The 19,689-nt window shown below is 44.3% G+C and overlaps 1 protein-coding gene and 1 pseudogene across 6 annotated transcripts in view; both read right to left on the bottom strand.

The window, feature by feature from the left end:
* Nucleotides 1-19,689, bottom strand: part of YIPF1 (Yip1 domain family member 1) — a 67,911-nt gene that overhangs the window by 19,788 nt on the left and 28,434 nt on the right. Inside the window, exon 10 of one of the 6 annotated variants that reach the window (XM_045292184.1) lies at nt 12,152-12,256. The exons of the other annotated variants lie outside the window; for them this stretch is intronic. The gene's annotated coding sequence lies outside the window, so the exon portion shown is untranslated. Of the gene's footprint in view, nt 1-12,151; nt 12,257-19,689 lie in introns of those variants that run through there. 6 annotated transcript variants of the gene reach the window in all.
* Nucleotides 11,723-12,494, bottom strand: LOC101638027 (annotated as a pseudogene).

Below are 19,689 nucleotides of genomic sequence, written 5' to 3'. Positions count from 1 at the left end.
ACAGTGTAAGATATGACAAAATAATAATTTATAAATTATCAAGGGTTTATGAGGAGGGGGAAGTGGGGAGGGAGGGGGGAAAATGAGGAGCTGATGCCAGGGGCTTATGTGGAGAGCAAATATTTTGAGAATGATAAGAGTAACGAATGTACAAATGTGCTTTATACAATTGATGTATGTATGGATTGTGATAAGATCTGTATGAGTCCCCAATAAAATGATTTTTTAAAATGTGCTGAAAAACTCAGCTTATACAGGAGTATTTACGGTAATTTTTTTATAGACTAAAATTTAAAAAGTCTCTAATATTCACTTCATAGGATAAGAAAGTTATAGGAAAAAATAAGAAATAGGAAGAAAAAGAATTCTGATGCCTGGAGATTAGTAGTTTTATCTTCTTCCTCTATGCTACTATTATCTTTTCATCACATTTTCCCATGCACATTTTGAAGCCTTCTCAAATGGTCACTAAGTTTAATCTCATCTCTTGTTTTATTATTATTTGTTGTGTGTTATTATATTAAACATTGTTTGAGTTTCTTAAACATTCACACAGAAAAAGTATTAAGATTTCCCCTAAAGTAAAGAGCTAAATATAGGAAAAGGTATTTATTTACATTTTTGACACCTAACTTCAGCACCAGACTGGTACCTCTCATCACCAACTCCCCAAATCTTGAGCATCAAACCTAATTTCTGTACTCAGGAGGAAGACTCTTACTCGAGAGGAAAGGACATTCTTAAAAGTGTTCCTATTTCCTTGAAACCCAATGCTCTTCTCTTACTAAGATCCCAAAGCTACTTTCGTCTGGTCTGTCTGTCCGTCCATCCATCCATCCGTCCGTCCGTCCGTCCGTCCGTCCGTCCGTCCATCCATCCATCCATCCATCCATCCATCCATCCATCCATCCCTGCTCCTCCTCCTCTATGACAGCACCACATCAGGTACTTAAGTAGGAGCCCTGATGGTGTAGTAGTTGGTTACACATTGGGCTGGTAACTAAAAGATCAACAGTTCAAAACCACCAGCCACTCTGACGGAGAAAGATGAGGCTTTCTATTCCCATAAAGAGTTTCAGTCTTGGAAACCCTCAGGGGCAGTTCTGCCCTGTCCTCTAGGGTCCCTGTGAGTTGGAATCGGCAGTGAGTTTAGTTTGGTTTACAGAGTAACAACAAAGCGCACATTGTTGTGATTGTGGGCTGTGAGCACGGTGACTCCTGCCTTATGGAGACCCTCACACCGTGGAAACACTGCCCAGTCCTGCGCTACCTGCGGATCGGTTGTGGATTGGCCTGTTATGATTCACAGGGGTTTCCTTGGATGATTTTCCAGAAGTAGAATGCATGGTCTAGCTTAGTCTAGAAGCGCTGTGGAAGCCTGTTCAGCGCCAGAGTAGCACACAGCCACCACCATTGATAGACGGAGGTGGCTACACAGGAGCTGCGCTGGCGGCAGTCAAGTTCATGTCTCCCACACGGAAGGCGAGGAGTCTGCTGGGGAACCACCAAAGCCCGCCCTCCCCAGCTGGACACAGAATCTAGTGCTGTCAGATTGATTCCAACCCACAGGGGCCCTACTGGGCAGAATGGAATTGCCTCTCAAGACTTTGCAGGCTCAAAATCTTTACACAGGAGACGCCACATCTTTCCTCCAAGATTGGCAGGTGGGTTTTAACTGCCTCTCCTCAGTTAGCAGCCAAGTACTTGGCAGCCTCTGTGCCAGGGCTCCTGCAGTGGGTACACCACAAAAAGGAAGCCCACAGTGGTCTAGTCAATGCCACAGGATTTCTACGACTGTGCACCGCATCTGTCTCCCGGAAGTGGACAGAAGGAACGTAATTGGGCACTGGAAAGCTGTTGTGGGAACTGAACCCTAAGGTTACATTGAGGACACCAGCAGGACATGAGGCAGGACAAATAGATTCGCAATAGATCACAGCAAGCCAGGGAATTTGGAGTTTGTTCTGGAAACAACAGCAAGGGGGTGGAAGGCGGGTAAGGGGGTGGGGGGGGGGTGCACAGAGAGTGGACGTAGTTTTGAGGAAGGGGAGCAGCTGTAAATTGTTGGAGGACAAGAACCTATGCCTGAGTGAGTTTCACAGTAAACATCAGCTCAGGTTTCTGCAATGCTAGACAAAGGTAGGAGCCAACCAGCCCACGAAGCAGGCACTAAAGATTTTATTTTCATAAACAGACACCTGTTTCTCTCTCATCTTCCTGGTTGTCTGTTCCAAATTAATGTCAAGGCTGAGGAGGATCTGAAGACAAAATTCCCATCAGCTGGCAGCTTTTAGGGGGCGGTCCTGAGGGCAAAGGTCAGGAATTCCTGGCACAGAGGCCAGAGGTGGCAAGGAAGGGATAAATACTTCTTTTTTGTGCCTGGCTTGCTTCAGAATGTCACCAACAGCCAACACTTCCTTGCCTGTTGGTGTTTGCCTCCCACTTCTTACCAGACTGGGACCTGAGGCCTGGTTACCTCTGATTCCCCATCCTGGGTGGCCCCACAGGGGCATAGATATGCCCTGCTCGTGCCCTTGCCCCAAGCCTGTCCCTCATCCTGGCAATCCGGGATGTTCCAATAAGCAGTTCCCAAGGCCACGATGCTCTCCTTCACTTAGAAGGACCTTCCAGTCTGTGTGACGCAGAAGACAAACTGGCCCATGCAAACAAGCGGGGGCGGAGTTGACACCCAAAGCCCATCTGTGACAAATGGACATCCCTTCACAGAAGGGCTGCAAGGAAGGGACGAGTCAGCCAGGGTGCTGTGTAGCACCAACGAAACACACAATTTTCCTCTCATTCTTTAATGCTTCCCCCCAACCCAACCGCCCATTATCATGACCCCAGTTTTACCTTACAAATTCGGGCAGACCAGAGCATGTACACTGGTACAGATAATAGCTCTCGACACCGGAATCCAAGACAGATAAACCCCTCAGGAACAGTAATGGGAGTAGCAATACCATGAGGGTAGGGGGAAGATGGGAGGAGAAGGGGGAACCGATCAAAATGATTGATGTATAACCACCACCACCATACCACCCCCAGGGGGATGAACAACAAAAATATGGGTGGAGACAGCAGAAAGTGTAAGATATGAAAATAATAATAATTTATAATTTATCAAGGGTTCACAAGTGTGGGAGGGCGGGGGAAGGAGGAAAAAAGGAGCTGATATCAAGGGCTCAAGTAGAAAGAATATGTTTTGAAAATGACGACGGCAACAAATGTACAAATGTGCTTGATACAATGGATAGAACTATGGATTGTGATGAGAGCTGTATGAGCCTCCAATAAAATGATTAAAAAAAAAGAACATGCTTTGGAAATTATGATGGCAACATATGTACAAATGTGCTTGATACAACTGATTGTTATAAGAGCTGTAAGAGCCTCTGTGATAGGTAGGTTTGTTGTGCCATCCTGGCCAATGAACACATGTGGGATTAATTGAAGGGCGGAGAGATAAATGGCTCGGTGAGCCTCGCCTTTTTTGTCTCTTGCTCTTTGATGATCGGACCAGTGTGCGGCTGCCTTAGCTGGTTCTGTGCCCTAACTTGTGAGCTACATTACCTGTAGGACACCCAACCCATGAACTGTGTTGCTGTAGTTTGAGGTTCCTTCAAAACCTGCTTCACCACACTACTGGAGTATACATCGCTTGAGCTGGGGACTGTCCGACCCTGTCATCTGGCTGACCTGCCTTGCTGTTTGCTTTCTGTGACTGGATTGCCTGAACTGTCCTACAGAGGACTCAGCCGTCTGTTTCCTTGACTTGCACCTGGTGACCCTCAAGACCTGAAGGACTGCCAGTGCATTAGCTGTCTCTGAGCCATTTGTACTGCGCTATAGACTAATTAGCTCTTTATTCCTTTTGTTGTGTATGTCTATCTATATAAATATATATATATAATTATAAGTGTCCTAGTTTTGTTTCTCTAGAGAACCCTGTCTAACATAGCCCCCAATAAAAAAGATTTTTAAAATAAGTAAGTAAATAAAACTGGCCCGTAAAATCTGAGGTAAGAACCTGACTCTACTGTTCATTCAGCTCAGAAGCCTGGGCACCTAGTATATAGTAGGCCTTCAAGGAATGAGCAGGCAGAAAGCTCCCAAGCAATCTGGCAAACAAACAAAGAGAGCGAAATGCTATGGATCTGTGTCCCAGCTGTCACTCAGATCAAGCGCTCCCTGAGTGCCTGCTAGGGGCTGCATTCGATCTGGGTCCTCAAGGAGCTCCCAGACTAGCAAGCACCAGTGAGCACAAAAGTGGCCCTACAGGCAGAACGTACTGGGGGAGAGCACACAGGATGACAGGAGGCTTTCACCCAGAGAAGTTAAGGGGCACCTGCACCAGGGCCAGGGTCTGTGATGGGTCTGGAAGAATAAGCATGCAGTCACGCAGTCGAGAAGGCAGGACGGGCATTCTAGACGGGAGAGAAGAAGGGAGCCAAGAGCAGGTGGGGGAGAGCCTGGCAAGGGCCAGAACACAGGCTGCAAAGGCAGGTACCCTGAGGACAGACTGTAACAATCCCCAGTGCCCGGCTACGGGTCTTGAATCTCAGCCCGCAGGGGCAAGGAGCAGCAGAGATTTTTTGAACCAGAAAAGCGACACAGTGTGATTGTTTTCAGGAGGGTAGTGGCTGCAACAAGGAGCTCAAACGTAGCAAGGACTGGGAGGTGGCCAAGTAACCAGGGCAGTGGTCACTACACTGCTTGGGGGCTGACTCCACGGGGCCTAGCACGTTGTGGCATTATTTTCAAATGAAGATATTTCAAGTGTCTCCAAACGGTTTCATCTTGGGCAAATGATGCTAGAAATTTCTACAAGTTCTAATGATATGTAACTGTCTAGATCCAGATAGTGATAGTGAGGTGCCATCATAACTAACACCAGTCATTTAACTAAACAGCTCTAGGAAGATAAGCCCTAAGGGCTAAAAGAACTCAAATAGAATCTTGGGAGATTTTAAAATATCATTTCCAGTAATCAGTGATCGTGTTGGTGCTATGATTCCCAGTTGACTCTGAGTGGATGGTGGGATCAGACGATTAGGGTCTTCTGTGATATTCCAACCCTGACATTCGCTTTGGCAGTGCTTCAGTGTGAGAGTCAGGAGATGCGGATATAAAAGAAATTCCGTAAAAATCCTGCAGGGCTCAATAGGAATTAGAAGTATGTACTCATAACGTGCCCCATCTGTAAAAGACAAGCAAAAACTTATTTCCTGCCTCTGAACACTGAAAGAGCTGGAACACAATGACCAGGCCTACTGCAATAAGCGCCTCTAGTACACAGATTGTGATCTTGAACGATCACCTCCCATTGAAAGGAGGACTTCTTAGAGAAATGGCTCAGCCTGGGTCTGGGGTTGGAAATGTAGAAAATGAGCCCTAAACATTTTGCCTTAACAGACCACAAGGGAGTGGCCAAAGATTACTAGGGTCAAGTCAACAGGCCTCGGGAGCCAACTTGAAGGCTTCCACGGGCCAAAGATGAAGCAAGCTGAGCAGCAATAAATGTGATATTGTAATGAGCTAGCATCATTAGAGAATGCTACGAAACTAATTTGAAAGCAGGTAAAGAAAGGGGAAAAATCATCAATCCCGACTTGCTCAAATAAGCTTATCCCACTGGGTAAGCAAATAACAAATGAAGAATTTTTGCTCATTATAGGAGTAGTCAAGTGAATAAACAAAGGAAAGAGAATTCGAAGATCACTATTTTTGAAATCTCCAGCAAATTAATGAATCCCAGCATGGATTGTCAATGGGTCACTAAAGAGAAAGTATGAGTTTGGGGATGAAAAATTTAACTTCAGGAACCCAAGAGGCAAGTGAATTTTGGGAATGATGAGGGCAACAAATGTATAGATGTGCTCTACACAATTGATCTATGTATTGTGATGAATTTTATGAGCCCCAATAAATTGATTTTTTTTAAAAATTAACTACACACACACACACACACACACACACACACACACACACAGAAGGAAACCTGGGTCTGACCAAACCTTCAGACCAGCCACCAGCTCACAGAGAACAAAGCAACATGCTCAATGACACCATGGAGATGCTTTCCCTAGAGGAAGAGAGAGGGAGCTGAAGTAGGAATCTGTAATTTAAGACACTTAAGAGGATCAAGCAATTGCAGTAAGTGGGCTTGATTTGAATATGATTCAAAAACACTGAAGAGGAAAAAATAATATTTATAATGCTCTTTGATATTAAAACACTGAAGTATATTTGATAATAAGAAGTGAATTGTTTTAAGTTTGATTATGGTATTGTGGTATGCATTTAAAAATATCTTTTATAGCTATACTCTATATATTTATTAATGTAATAATGAGATATCTTGGATGTACCTAAAAATGAACAGGGAAGAGGCAGTCCCACCCTGCACTACAGGGTCACTAGGAGTCAGTATTGACTTGATGGCAGTGGCAGTGGTGCCCCTGGGAGAGGATTGATAACGTGCTCTAACATAAATTGGCAATATTGTCTCTAAGGTGAACCAGAGACATATATAAACAATAGATGCATGATTGGATTTTGGGCTTGCACTTAATTCTTTTATGGCCCTGTTTGATGTTCGACTTAACTATTATTATTTTCAATCATTTTTGGGGGGATTTGTACAACTCTTATCACAATCCATCCATCATGTCAAGCACATTTGTAAATTTGTTGCCATCATCATTCTCAAAACATTTGCTTTCTACACAAGCCCTTGGTATCAGCTCATTTCCCCCTCCCTCTTGATCACTTATAAATTATTATTATTTTTTCATGTCTTACACTGTCCGATGTCTCCCTTCACCCACTTTTCTGTTGTCCATCCCCCAGGGAGGGGGTTATATGTAGATCATTGTGATCAGTTCCCCCTTTCTCTCCCCACCTTCGCCTTACTTTCCTGGTATTGCTACTCTCATTATTGGTCCTGAGGGGTTTATCTGTTCTGGATTCCCTGTTTCAAGTTCTTCTCTGTACCAGTGTACATCCTCTGTGGTCTAGAGGATTTGTAAGGTAGAACTGGGATCATGATAGTTGGTGGGGGAGGGGGAGCATTAAAAAACTAGAGGAAAGTTGTATGTTTCATCGTTGCTACACTGCACCCTGACTGACTCGTCTGCTCCCCGTCGCCCCTTCTGTAAGGGATGTCCAATTGCCTACAGATGGGCTTTGGGTCTCCACTCCGCACTCCCCCTCATTCACAATGATAGGATTTTTTTTTCTTTGACTGTGCTCCACTCTCTCTTCCTCCCCCTACATTTGCTCCTGTGTGCTCTGATCAGACATGCCCCTCTCTTTAAGCTGCAACCTCCACATAGTTGGGATTGGGGTGGGCCCCTCAGACCTCTCTATTGGTTCCCTGATGTTCGACTTTATGAAGAGATCACTGAAGATATAGGTGCTATAGCAACATGTTGTAAAGAAACTAGATGGTGCCTGGATATCAGAAAGAATATCATCTGGGGTCTTAACGACTTGTTTTCATATAAGCAGACATCTAAATGAGGTGTCAACTAAGTCCACCTGGAAGGAGCACACCAGCCTGTGTGATCCCAGGATTGTAAATAATGTACGTAATCCAAATCTAAAGGAAGGACTGGCATCAGAGCTTAACCTGTGAAACACTTGGTTTGCAGTGTTCACACATGGATTAACCCTCTGGTGAATCCCCTCCAGTCATAGTTGAGGGATGTGAATAGTCCTGTTATCAGCCACAGAACATTGTAAAATCAACTATGGTGAATGTTGTTAAGTCAAACGTAGTATCTTATCATTTGATTCCCCCTTTGACCCATTTTAAAGCTGTTTCCATTATAGAAAAAAAAGTGAAGGGGAAATACACGTGGACTTAAGCCTCTGGTGACTCCCTCTGACCACGGGCCAGGAATGTGAACACGCTTGCTAACACGCAGGAGGCAGCATTGGAAACGGATTGTTGCAGATGCAGTTAGGTTAAGATTTAGCACGCTAAGCGTGTGCAACAGAACACCAAGAGGCAGCAAGGGAGCAAAGCAATGAAGTCCCCAGGGAATACGAAAATAGACTTTGGGGGCAGGGTGTGGCACCCCATCAGACTCGACTGGAAAACCACAACTAATGGTCAACAAACAGACCTGGAACTATTTATAGGCATCTCCTCTTTTGTCATTGCTTTGTTGTTGTTCTCTTTTGTTGCTTTGTTTTGCTCTGTCTTGTTTTTGTGCACATTATCATGTCTACATATCTATCTAGATAAGATAGGAGGGATAAGCAATCTGGAGAGAAAACAACGGGATTGATGGTTCCGGGGGGACATGGGAGAGGGGAAGCCAGAGGAATGGAAGAGGGGTGTCAAACAAGCCAGGGACAAAAAAACAACAAGTGATCCAAAATCGATGGTGAAGAGGGTATAAGATTTTGGTGGGGCTTGATCAAGGGCAATGTAGCTGAGAGGAATAACTGAAACACAAATGAAGGCTGAGCATGATAGTGGGACAAGAGGCAAGTAAAAGGAAATAGAGGAAAGAACTAGGAGGCAAAGGGCATTTATAGAGGTCTAAATAAAGGCATGTACATATGTAAATATATTTATATATGAGGATGGGGAAATAGATCTATGTGCATATATTTATAGGTTTAGGTTTAAGGTAGCAGATGGACATCGGGCCTCTACTCAAGTACTCCCTCAATGCAGGAACACTTTGTTCTAATATGCTGGCATTCCGTGATGTTCACCTTCCCGACATGATCACTGAAGACAAACTGGGTCCATAAGCAAATGTGGTGAAGAAATCTGATGGTGGCTGGCTATCAAAAGATATAGTGTCTGGGGTCTTAAAGACTTGATGATAAACAAGCAGCCATCTAGTTGAGAAGCAACAATGTCCACATGGAAGAATCACACCAGCCTGTGTGATCATGAGTTGTCAATGGGATCAGGTGGCAGGCATCAAAGACCCAGAACAAAATATCCTATCAACGTGAATGAGGGAGAGTGCTGAGTGGAGACCCAAAGCCCATATGTAAACAATTGAACATCTCCTTACAGAAGAGTCACAAGGAAGAGATGAGTCAGTCAGGGTGAGTATAGCACTGATGAAACATACAACTTTCCTCTAGTTCTTTAATGCTTCTTTCCCCCGGCCCCTACTCAACTATCATGACCCCAATTCTATCTTACAAATCCGGCTAGACCAGAGCATGTACACTGGTACAGATAAGAGCTGGAAACACAGGGAATCCAGGACAGACATATCCCTCAGGACCAATAATGAGAGTAGCAATTCCAGGAGGGTAAGGGGAAGATGAGGGGAGAAAGGGGGAACCAATCATAATGATCTACATATAAGCCCCTCCCAGGGGGGCAGACAACAGAAAAGTGGGATGAAGGGAAACATTGGTCAGTGTAAGACATGACAAAATAATAGTAATTTATAAATTATCAAGGGTTCATGAGGGAGGAAGGGAGAGAAAAAATGAAGAGCTGATACTAAGGGCTTAAGTAGAAAGAAAATGTTTTGAAAATGATGGCAACCTATGTACAGATGTGCTTGACACAATGAATGGATGTATGGGTTGTGATATGAGCTGTATGAGAGGGGCTAGCCCCAATTCCAACTACGTGGACAGCCCTGCCTCACCCCCAGAAGAACTCACTTCAGAGGACAGCACTGAAGCTACAGCTCAGGGAGTGGGAGAGAGAGTGGAGCACATCCTGGCCCAACAAGTCCTGAGGACGATATTCCTGGTCAGAGTAGTCAATGCACAGAGGATTATAGGGTGGGCCCCACTATCACATAACGTCCCTCACTGACCCATAGCGCTATGGGGACCATACTGGAGGCATTGTGCCAGATCTGACCCCACCACACTAACACGAAACACTAAGGGTGTGCAACAGAACAGCAAGGGAATACCAAAAATAGACTTTGGGGCCAGGGCACCCCAAAAGACTCAACCGGAAAACACTCTTAAAGGTCACCAAATAGACCTTGAACTATTTATAGGCTTTTCTCTCTTTTTGTCATTGTTTTTCTTGTTGTTGTTTTGTTTTCTTTCGTTGCTTTGTTTTGCTCTGTCCTGTTTTTGTGGATACTAATATCTCTGCAAGTCTATCTAGATAAGATAGGTGGGATAAGTAAACCGGAGGAGAAAACAACGGGACTGATGGTTGGGGGGCATGGGGGGTGGGGCAGCATGGGAGAGGGGGAGGCAGGGGTAAGGAAGTGGGGGTTAATAAACTCAAGGACAAGAGAACAAGTGATCCAAAATCGATGGCGAGGTGGGTGTAGGAGGTCTGGTAGGGCTTGATCAAAGGCAATGTAACTGAGAGGAATTACTGAAACCCGAATGAAGGCTGAACATGATAGTGGGACAAAAGGAAAGTAAAAGGAAATAGAGAAAAGGAGGCAAAGGGCATTTATAGAGGTCTAAATACTGACATGTGCATATGTAAGTATATTTATATAAGACGGTGGAGAAATAGATCTATGTGCATATATTTATAGGTTTAGTATTAAGACAGTAGATGGACATTGGGCCTCCACTCAAGTACTCCCTTAATACAAGAACACTTTGTTCTAATAATCTGGTATTATGTGATGTTCACATTCCCAGCACGATCGCTGAAGACAAAGCAGGTACATAAGCAAAGGTGGTGAAGAAAGCTGATGGGATCCAGCTATCAAAAGATCCAGCATGTGGGGTCTTAAGGGCTTAAAAATAAACAAGCGGCCATCTAGCTCAGAAGCAACAAAGCCTACATGGAAGAAGCACACCAGCCCATGTGATCATGAGTTATCGATAGGATCAGGAATCAGGCATCAGGCATGAAAAAAAAAATCAAATCATTGTGAATGAGGGGGAGTGCAGAGTGGAGACCCAAAGCCCAAGCCCATCTGTAGGCAACTGGACACCCCCTTAAAGAATGGTCACGGAAATGAGATGAGCCAGTCAGGGTGCAGTGTAGCAATTATGAAACATACAACTTTCCTCTAGTTCTTTAATGCTCCCCCACACCCATTATGATTCCAATTCTATCTTACAAATCTGGCTAGACCAGAGCATGTACACGGGTACAGATAAGAGCTGGAAACAGGGAATCCAGGACAGATAAACGCTTCAGGACCAATATTGAGAGTAGCCATACCAGGAGAGTAAGGGAAGATGGGGGGAGAAAGGGGAAGCGGATCACAGTGACCTACCTATAACCCTCTCCTGGGGGATGGACAATAGAAAAGTGGGTAAAGGGAGACAGGTTAGTGTAAGACATGAAAAAAATTATGAAGGGTTTATGAGGGATGGAGGGTTGGGGAGGGAAGGGAAAAAAATGAGAAGCTGATACCAAGGACTCAAATAGAAAGAAAATGGTTTTGTTTTTTTATCAGTTTGATAGTATATTTATATAAACTAATAAACAAGTAGTAAAAAGCTCTATATGCTAATATATCAATCTGTTTAATATTTACAGTATATAACTTACAAGTTTTCATATAAAATTTAGTCTTATCATCTGCCATAAATTTCAACAAATTTTATGCTAGAATATACATAATACTTTTCATGCTAAAAATTCATACACAAAAACTGAATAACTCACTTAGCCAAATTAATTATTTTCAGACTGAGGGATCAAAAAATGTTTTTTGATTACTAAACAGAAAGTAAACTGACTTAATTTATATCCAGATATATTCCATATTAGTATCTGTATTAGTAAGGAGACATCCTGCCAGGTTATAACTTTTATTTTTTCACATAAAGGAAGCTGGGGGGGTATGTGGTCATGTGCTATTTTCAGATTGAGCGAGCTTTAGGTTCTCCGTCTTATACACTGTAAATATATGCCTACAAATGTAGATAAAATCTGTATCAAGAGTAAACTCAGTCACTAAGAGACGATTCACGATCTGAACTTTCTTCTGCATGTTTTTCGCCTTCACCATCAGGCACTGGAGCATCTGGCCGCTCAAGGAGATCTGGGTCTAGTCCTTCAGGTACCATCTTGGTTCTCATTGCCATCAATGGAACACCCACTTGGACCATTCTGAGATGTCTGGCGTATCTTGGACCCTGGGCTACAGTGAGGCTGGTTTCTGCTGCAGCTTCACTTTCCTGTGGTCCAGAGTCTCGTGTCCTGTTCTGCTGTGACTGCTCTCTAGTGGCTCCCGATTGTGGTCCATTTGTGACACTTTTGGCACTTAAGGGAGATACTTCAACTGTGCCACCATCAGTCCTGGAATAGATGATAACTTTGCACCTAAAATATTGAGTTGTTTCAATTTGTTGAATACGAAGAGAAAGGGTTGGCAGTTTCTCCTCACAAACCATTGAAATGTGGTTAAGGAACTGTACGGTGTGCACCACAAATTGGTTTAGAAAGGCCACTGTTCTTTTCTGTTGAATAGAGGGCACCTTGGTCAGGTGTATGCCCGAGCCCATGAGGGGAAGCCCATTCTCATCCATCTCCACACCGGCGGGGGCCCAGTGCCCCAGCCAGGAATAGCCGAAAGAAAATGTTTTGAAAATGATGGCAACAAATGTACAAATGTGCTTGACACAACAGATGGATATATGGATTGTGATAAGAGTTGTAAGAGCCCCCAATAAAATGATTTTTAAAAATTAGAAATGGCACAAATTAAATAAATTTATAATTAAGTAAAAAAACAAAAAAAGTTGTGTGAGCCCCAATAAAATGCTAAAAAAAAAACCCACAAAACATTGAGGTTAGATATAATCTTAATACATTGAACGATTAAATTGTTTGGTATATGTAGTAGATGCCAATAAATTTTTTTTTTTTTAAGCAAAAAAAGATTTAGCACCCCTTTTTATCCATTTAAATTTTTTTCTAGTTTTTAATATTTTCTGCTTTCTCGTCTATTGAGGTTTTTATCTGTTTTACTGTTATTATTAGTTTTGTTTTTTAATGGTTTTCTGTATATGAAATCCAGGATAGGTAAATTTATAGACAATCACTGGATTAATGGTGTGGCAGGGGAGGTCAGGGTAAATGGGGAGCTAATAACATTGAGAACAAGAATGAGGAAAATGCTCTAATATTGATTGTGGTGGTGATTGTTCAACTCTTCTTGATATGACTGAACTATTGCATGGTATGAAATATGAATTATATGTTAATAAAACGATTGAGAGAGCAAACGGGAGGAATGGGTCACTGATGGCTATGCGGCAGAGGTAAGGTTGGCCGTGACACTTGTTGACCTTGGGTGGGGGGTACAGTCTACTACCCATCCCATGTTATCGTTAACTTTTCCACTAAGGGCTTATGAAGAAAAAGATGAACAGTTATGATGTTGACCAACTTGCCATCCAAGGTTCTCCCAGCTTCTCTTGTCCAGCAGGCTATGCTGGACAGGGGGACAAAGGACAGGCCACGAGAGCAGCTGTCTGGGCAGGGACATCTCAGCCGTGGGATGGAAAGGTTCTGGTGTGAGCTGTGGTGTGGAAGCGTGCTATTTGGACAGTGGGTTAAAAGGGATTAGCTGTGTAGTCACCCACTAGAGCATGGAGTTAAAGCTGATTTCAGAATACGAGTTTATGTGCATAAACCTAATAAAATGGTTCATAACTTTGGCTTATGAAACGCATGCGCTGGACACGAGCGAGTGAAGGAATAATTGCACACAAACCCTGTGCATCAAACCAGGAAGGTTTTAAGTACAAAGGAGGCTCTAGAAGCCCCTTGGTCATCTCTTATCATAGCCCTTATCACAATGCAGTGTAATTCTCAGTTGCTGGCCTGCTCTGGACAAGCCCAGTGGCCTTCGCCCCTGGGAAGCCAGCTCCGATCTGGATACAGTCCTTGCCATCCCTCAAGCTAAAGCAGGGGCAGTTTCTAGGTGTCAGCAGGGCCTTGGCTCACAAAAGAACTGGCCCTCCCCGACAGGTGATGTTAATTTTTAAAAGAAAGAAAGGGAGACGTCGGACAGTGTAAGATATGACAAAATAATAATAACTTATAAATTATCAAGGGTTTGTGAGGGAGGAGGGTGGGGAGGAAGGGGGAAAACAAGGAGCTGATACCAAGGGCTGAAGTAGAAAGCAAATGTCTTGAGAATGATCAGGGCAACAAATGTACAAATGTGCTTGACACAATGGATGGATGGATGGATTTTGTTGAGATTTGTACGAGTCCAAGGAACTTAGATATGCTTTGTAATAATATTGCAAGGACTGACTTCAATGTAGGGGTGGACTTCCCTGATTACAAGTAATTGGAGGCTCCCCTATGAACTTGAGCTTCCAGGGAGGGAAGGGTTAATGCTCTCTCAGTACTGTGCCAGCCTACGTCCTCTGATGCACGGATTTACATGGGGAAGGCTATCTGCAAGATTAGAGACTGTTCTTTTTCCACGAAGGCTGGGAGTCGAGATTACAGAAGGCACAGCCAGCTCATAAACCCACAGTCCCCCGCGGGGCTCTGGACAGACCCTCGCTGGAAAGCAATTGATGCTTCTGTCAAGGAGACGCCAAAGACGCTGGTCATCACGGTCTCATGTGGAGACTTGACACGCAAATGCTGACACCCGAGTTTACAGATGTGAGCACAGCCCAGAGGTGTCAAATCTGTATAAATCAGGTGTGAAGCCTGCAAAGACACGAGGGCTAGGCTCTCCTTGGATGGCAGCCTGACTCTGCTGAAGGGTTGTAGCAACTGGGACGCTTCGCCTGGAGCCTTCGCAACCCCAACGTCAGGCATGGACTGAAGTCACAGCCCAGGACCCCATCAGGAGCGGTCCGTACCGCAGATTTCACAGGGCGATTGGGTCCTCTGGAGAAAGAGAGAGCTTGGGCAAATGCTGCCATCGTGGGCTCTGTCTCTGCCTTTCTACGAGTGGGCTTGCATGTTCCTGTGTTCAGTGGGGTAAGCACCCAGCAAGCCACTGTGTTCACCAAAGGCAGGGATGCCGATCAGCTCTCTCGAGAAAAAAAGGTCTGCTCACGCCCTCCTGTGCTCACACAACGCCCGGCTCACAGCTTGGCTCTGACCCTCTCACCCCACATGCACATGGTCTGTTTAGGTGTTTCACCCATCAGCCTGAGGTGTGGGGAACAGAGACTGATCTGATTTCCTGAGGTCCCAGTGCCTGGACCCGAGAGGCCACACAATCTCAATTAGCATGTGGGTGAAAGGGGATTGGTGAGGCCTGGTGTTCGGTGGGACTCGGGAGTACCTGGTGGGAAAGCTCACACCCTCTGACTCTGGCTTCAACTTGGCCACAAGTCACATGCATCCACCTTTAACCTTAGCACTTGCTCTGTGCCAGGCTGGCATCGGGCTAGGCACTGGGGAGTCCGAGCCAAACGAGGCCTAGGTCCTCCGTCTAAGGAAGAGACCCACCCTGCCGTCAGGCCTTCTCTACTAGCAGTCCACGGAGTCCCCATGCAGGATGAACTGAACAGGTGTGTAGACAATTACACTGTAACGCAAGTAAGCTACCACATGCTCAACCTAAGGCAGTGGGCACTGAAGGAAATAGGCAGCTTAGCTATATTTATTTTCATTAAAAACTAAGGAATTAAGCGTTCGAAGTTAATACGTGATGGGCAGTCACATGCCCCTATCACAGGTGTGTGCTTGTGGCAGTCAGGTTCAACTGGCCCGTTTCTTCAGGTGTTCGTGCCCTTGTGTAACAGTGAGATTTGTGACCTGCTTCATTTCTGTAATCTTGTTAGTGGCTGCCTTTCACGGTCCTTGTCCCTGAAAACATGCACCAGTCCAACCACTTCTCTCAGAGACGATGACATGGTTTAAGTTGGGCAGCCCTCCGCCCTTCCTGTTCTCAGTGGTTCCTCTGTGCACTGGGCCCTAAGCCCCTTATCAAATCGACTCTTTAAATGAGTCTAAGGCTCTTACTAGGATCTCTTGGGAGTAAAGTTTAAAGATGAACTCATAGCAAAAACCTGGAGGGGTCATGTGCCTCCGTCAGCTCCAGATCGTCTAGCTGTGAGCCGCCTGGAATGACTAGAAGTTCATTGCTGGAAGATCTTAAAGAAGAGTGAAGTAATAGGTCCTATGCTCATGAACTGTGGCTCCTGTTAGCTTCTCCCTCAGTGACTCCCCGGTCCCACTTTCCCGTTGGAAGCTGGCTTGGATTTCTGGCAGTTCCCTGACAATACACTGCTGTAACCATCACTTAATTGTTTTCAGCAACATTCCCCTTGTGTGTGGTATTAATAATACTGTTTGGAAATGTCTGCATTCTACGGAGTCACCTTCCTTTGGAACGGACACAAACACGATCGCCTCCAGTGGGTGGCCAGGTAGCCGTCTTCCAAACATCATGGCAGAGATGAGCAAGTGCTTCCAGTGCATCATCCGCTTGCTCATAAAACTTCTCCACTGGTAGTCTGTCAATTTCTTGAGCCTTGTTCTCACTAACGCGTTCAGTGCAGTTGGAGTTCTTCCTTCAGTAGCATCAGCTCTTGATCACATGCTACTTCTTGAGAGGCTTGAGTGTTAACCAATCTTTCTTGGCCCAGTTATTCTGTGTGTTCTTTTCATCTATAGAAACTTTCAATATGACAACTCAAGGCGTGGATTTTTTTCAGCTTGAAAAGTGCTTGGGATAGTCTTTTTTTTTTTGGCTTTCCAACTTCAGGTCTCTGCACAATTCACTAGACTTTACTTTCTTTTCTTGCTAGGCCCTTTGGAATGTTCAGCTCTTTCACTTCATCCTTTCTCCCATTAGCTTTTGTTATTCTTTCAAGAGTTTCAGCATTTCCTCTGACATTCACTTTGGCCTATTGTTTCTTTCCTGTCCTTTTAATAACTTTGTTTTCCTCATGTGTGACGTTCTTAATGTCACCCCACAGTTCATCAGGTCTTTTTAATCATTAATGTTCAATGCATCCAATCTATCTTCAGAAATATTATCAAAATTCACGTGGGATGTACTCAAGGCCATGTTTTAGCTCCTGTGGACTTTTGATTTTCTTCAACTTCAATCTGAACTTGCATATGAGCAACTGAAGATCTGTTTCACAGTTGGTCCCTGGTCTTGTTTTGGCTGATCTGAACTTCTGCATCACCTCTTGGCACTGAGGTAGTCAACTGATGCCTGCACATCCCACGAGGCAAGATCTAAGTGTATAGTCATCATTGATGTTGCTGTAAAGCTATTTGCGATGAAAAGTCATTGGTCTTGGAAAATTCTATAATGTAACCTCCAGTTTTGTTTCTTTCACCAAGGCCTTATTTTTCAACTTACTGACCCTTCCTCTTTGTTTCCAACTTTCATAGTCTAATCAGTAATTATCAGTGCACCTTGATTGCATATTGGATCAATTTCAGACTAAAGAAGTTGATAGAATCCATTTTCTTCATCATTAGCTTCAGTGGAAGGGTAGCCTGGTAGTGTAGTGGGTTGTGTGTTGAGCTGATAAACACAAGGACAGCAGTTCAAACCCACCAGCCACTCCACAGAAGAAATGAGGCTTTCTGCTCCTGTAAAGATTTACAGCCTCAGAAGCCTACAAGGATTGGAGTTCTATTCTGTCCTATAGGAATGGTTTTGAGCTCTACTGGTTGGTGTATAAATTTGAAAAATAGCTGTATTATCTGGACTTCCTTGTTGTTGTCAGGAGCCCTGACGTTTACAGAGGTTACGGGCTGGGCTGTGATCTGCAGGGTTGGCAGTTTGAAACTACCAGTAGCTCTGCAGGAGAGAGAGTGGGCTTTCTACTCCTGTGAACAGCTACAATCTTGGAAACCACAGGTCGCTGTAAGTCAGCATTGACTCGATGGCAGGTAGTTTGTTGTTGTTTTTAGGTGCTGTTAAGTCGGTTCCCATGTGAAACAGAATCAAACACAACCTGGTCCCACGCCATCCTCACAACAGTTCCCAGGCCTGAGACCATGGTGCAGCCTGTCAATCCATCCTGAGGTGGGCCTTCCTCTGTATCACTGCCCCTCCACTTACCAAGCATGATGCCCTTCTCCAGGGACTGGTCTCTCCTGACAACATGTCCAAAGTACGTGACACAAGTCTTACCTTCCTCGTCACCCTTGTACTTCTTCCAAGACTTCCTACCACAGACAACATTCTGTGTACTTCTGGAAAGACCTTGAAACGTCTGTTGGCGATGAATGCAATACCATTACTCTTGAATTTGGTATTCCCCACGCCGTAGAACACTGAGACTCTCTGACTCAAAATGGCCAATCTCAATTTAATTTAGCTCCCTAATGCCTAGGACATCAATCTTTACGTTTTTCATTTTGTGGATTTAAAGACTTAATATTGCTAAGATGTCAATATTACCCAAACCTATCAACAGATTCAATCTAATCCCAGCAACAATTCCAAAACCCTTTTCACAAAAATAGAGAAATCTTCAACTTGATGTGGATGGAAAGAAGCCTCACTAGCTAAAGTAATGTGGCAATGTGGCGAGGCCTCACATTTCAGGACTGCAAGACAGATGAGCGGGCTTCAAAAAGTTCATGGAGAAGTCCAATTATCTTTTATCTCCATTTCCTCCCAAACTTTTGTAAGGCCCCCTGTCCTAAACAATTACAGTAATCAAAACAGCATGGCTCTAGTAGAATAAGAAGACATACAGGAAATGGAATAGAAGTGACAGTTCAGCATGAACCCACACATTCACAGTCAGCTGACCTTTGACAAGGCTGCAAAGTCTATGAGGGGTACCCCCAAAAACTGAAACGTTTTTTCAAAGTTAGATATTTAAATTGTTTTACAAAACCACCTCATCAACCTTCAAAGAACTCTCCACTACCCTTAATACATTTGTTAAATCTGTGATTTCATTCTTGGAATGGAATCATTTTTCAAACTCATCCATTTGGATGGCTGACAGCACTTCCCTCTTTTTTCTTCACCTCTTCTATGTTGTCAAATCACTGTCCTTTCATGTCCCTCTGCATTTGCAGAAACAAAAGGAAGTCACATGGTGAGGTCAGGTGAGTCAGGTACACGGGGCAATAGAGGCATGCTGTTTTTTGCCAAAAACTGGTGCACTGTGATGGCTAAGTGAGCAGGTGCAGTGTCATGGTGGCCAAACCAGTCCCCCACCTGCCACAACCAGGCCATTTTTGTCACACACTGTGATGCTATCTTTTCAGAACCTCTAAATAGAAAGCTTGATTAATAGTCTGACCTGGTGGAATGAACTCCAAATGTACTACCCCCCTCACATCACAAAAACAAATGAGCATTGTCTTGATCTTTGATTCCACTTGACGAGCTTTATGGGGGTGAAGTGAAGAAGGCATCTTCCACTGGCTTGACTGATGTTTGCTTTTGGGGTCATAAGAATAGCACCATGTACTATAGAGGGTGTACACTGATACAGATGGGAGCCAGAAACACAAGGAATGCAGGGCGGATGATCCCTTTAGGACCAGTGGTGTGAGTGGCGATACTGGGAGAGTGGGTTGGAAGGGGGGAACCAACGACAAGGATCTACATGTGACCTCCTCCCTTGGGGACGGATTTCGGAAAAGTGGGTAAAGGGAGACGTTGGACAGGGCAAGATATGACAAAATAATAATTTATAAATTATCAAGAGTTCATGAGTGAGGGGGCAGCGGGGAGGGAGGGGGAAAATGAGGACCTGATGCCAGGGGCTTAAGTGGAGAGCAAATGTTTTGAGAATGATGAGGGCAATGAATGTACAAATATGCTTTACACAATTGATGTA

The sequence above is a fragment of the Echinops telfairi genome, unplaced genomic scaffold (assembly GCF_000313985.2).
Source record: "Echinops telfairi isolate 266 unplaced genomic scaffold, ASM31398v2 ScPeMD7_443;HRSCAF=831, whole genome shotgun sequence".
Lineage (NCBI taxonomy): Eukaryota > Metazoa > Chordata > Mammalia > Afrosoricida > Tenrecidae > Echinops > Echinops telfairi.
The sequence above is the reverse complement of the archived record's forward strand: the minus strand, read 5'-3'. Positions and strand labels throughout refer to the sequence as shown.